General features: G+C 39.8%; 1 non-coding gene across 1 annotated transcript; it reads left to right on the top strand.

The window, feature by feature from the left end:
* The first annotated feature begins 1,794 nt into the window (after positions 1–1,794).
* LOC131274149 (U6 spliceosomal RNA) lies at positions 1,795–1,901 on the top strand. The gene has a single exon (XR_009181362.1). It is a non-coding gene; the product is annotated as a U6 spliceosomal RNA (small nuclear RNA).
* The last annotated feature ends 773 nt before the right edge of the window (positions 1,902–2,674 follow it).

Here is a 2,674-nt window from a genome sequence, read left to right as displayed (position 1 = left end):
TGTTCTATTTTTAAGTATTCTTTACAAAAATTATTTGATGCTGTTTTCACTACTGTAGCTTTGTAGTATGTTTAGAAGTCAGGTAGTGTTATTCCCCAAGTTTCATTTTTCTTTTTGAATATGTCTTTGGCTATTCAAGGCCTCTTTCCTTTCCAAATAAATAGTTTTTCTAGTTCATTAAAGAATGCTGTGTTCATTTTTATTGGAATTGCATTCAATCTGTAGATCAGTTTTGGTAAGATAGACATCTTAATAATGCTTAGTCTTCCTATTCACTGCATAACAACCTCTTTCATCATTGTGGCCCATTCATTGCATTTGATGAATACATTTTGGAGCACTGCTACACTGATGGATTATAGTTTACATTGCAGTTTACAATCTCCCTGAGTACATTCAGTGGGTTATAGCAGGACATATAATGTCCTGCATCTGTCCCTGCAATATCATTTAGGACAATTCAAAGTCCTGAAAATGTCCCCACATCACACCTCTTCTTTCTTCTCCTTGTCTTCAGAAATGCCCATGGCCACTGTCTCCACTTCAATGATACCATTTCTTCCATTGCTAGAGTCACAATTGTTCTATAGTCGAATACCAATAAGTCCACTCTAATAAATATTTTATTCCTCAATCCTGTGGACCCTGGATGGTGATGTATGAGCCACCTTTATATCGAGATGTGGCTTAAATACCACATGGCTGATGGATGCAATTCTCCTGTTTGCAGTGGTAGACACTCTTGGTTCCCTGGTGTGGTGGTTGACCATCTTCACCTTCCTGTTAGCTGACCTGGGTAAGATAGTTTTTTAAAATCCCTAATTATAGTTTGACTGTTATGTTTGGACTTGGTCCTTCCATCTCATTTAGTATTTCTATTTATCATACTTTCCTCTTGGGTTTGATTACCCTGTCCAGAATTTGGCTGGATTGGTTTAGTTATCTTTGCACATCTTTTTCCTTCGAGTGGTTTGGAAGTGTTAAATCCTGTTGCTGTTCTGTGTCTACTAACATTACCCCTTTTTATGTCCATTACTGTCCACACAGCCTGAAGGGGAGAGCCAAGGTCTCTGAACATGGACAGATGCTACTCCATGTGATTCTACATTCCACTGGCCACCTCACCCAACCTAAGCCCATGAAGAATGAGGTGGGCTTTCCCCAGCTCTGTGCAGACAACTTGCACTGCCTGGTTCAAGGGCTAGTCCTGCTCACATAAAATATTAGAAGTTTCCAGATTCCTGTTTCTCCATCAGTTTGATCCCATAAGTTAAATCTTTGAGGTTTTCCTCAAAATTTGTTTTCTGCTAAATGAATTCCAATCATGATTCTCCAACTGTGAAATAAATTTAGCAATTTTCTATTTTTCCTCTGATTTCAAAGATTTTGAGAGCATGAAATACTGACATAAAGTACTCATGGACAAGGGTTTCAATCTCTTTACTTTCCTCCTGGTCTGCCTTCATCCTATCTGCTCTTCTTTGTTGGAACTTTATCTAGGTCTCTGTCAGGATTACCAGGGCAGTGTGGGGAATGGGAGACAGTGCACCTTGCTGCTTCTTCCCCAGCAACAGACCAGCAGGACTTACCTGTGCACTGAGGAGGATGAGTGGGAGAATCAGGAAGCAGCCTAGCTCAATCCTAACTAGCACACAGAGGCACCAGTCAAAGGAGAACCAAGGTTATGAGAGTGGATTTAAGACATCCCCTAAATCTCCAAGACAAATTATTTTTAATTTTTTTTTATTTTTAAAGAAACTTTAGATTACATAAATGTTACATTAAAAATATATAGTGCTCACTTTGGCAGCACATATACTAAAACTGGAACAATACAGAGGAGATTAGCATGGTCCCTGCACAAGTATGACACGCAAATTAGTGAAGCGTTCCATATTTTTTAATGTGGAGAAAGTGGCCATGGCAGGTGCTGAGGGTAGGGAAAGGGAAGAAGAATTATGATGTGGGGACATTTTCAGGACTTGGAGTTGTCCTGGGTGGTACTGCATGGACAGTTGCTGGACATTGTATGTCCTGCCATGGCCCACTAGGTGGACTGGGTGAGAATGTAAGCTACAATGTAAACCACTATCCATGTGGTACAGCAGTGCTCCAAAATGTATTCACCAAATACAATGAATGTGCCACGATGATTAAAGGTTGTTGATGTGGGAGTAGTGGGGTGAAGGGGGTGGGGGCTATATGGGGACATCATAGATTTTTTAATGTAACATTTAAAAAATTTAAAATTAAATTAAAAAATATGTATATAAGGGACTCCCTTAAGAATACAATGGAAATAAAATATCAACCATCTGTCTAGTAGAGTGGAAAGAATCTGATGCTGATAAGAACAATTAGGTGTTCTAGGCCCAATTGCCTGCCTCTGTGCTCTGCATGATTTGGTCAGCTACTTGGAGATAATCCAGGAGACATGCGTCTTAGAAACAATTAGGTGTTCACATTCTGACCCAAGTAGGCAAAGGTTTTGTCAAGTAGAGGAAGTATTTTCTAAATGCTGAAGGCCACAAAAGATCTTTAAGCAGTTTAGGCTGGTGGGAGCAACATATTCTGAGGGTGGGAGTTTAGGGTTACAAGGGAAACAAGACGACAGTAGATGAAGCTGTTCACAAAACAACATGAGGTTTTGGTATCCCTGTTTGTGTTCCTATGG

Source organism: Dasypus novemcinctus, chromosome 17 (genome assembly GCF_030445035.2).
Source record: "Dasypus novemcinctus isolate mDasNov1 chromosome 17, mDasNov1.1.hap2, whole genome shotgun sequence".
Classification (NCBI taxonomy): domain Eukaryota; kingdom Metazoa; phylum Chordata; class Mammalia; order Cingulata; family Dasypodidae; genus Dasypus; species Dasypus novemcinctus.
Note: the sequence above shows the minus strand (reverse complement) of the source record. Positions and strands in the feature narration are given on the sequence as shown.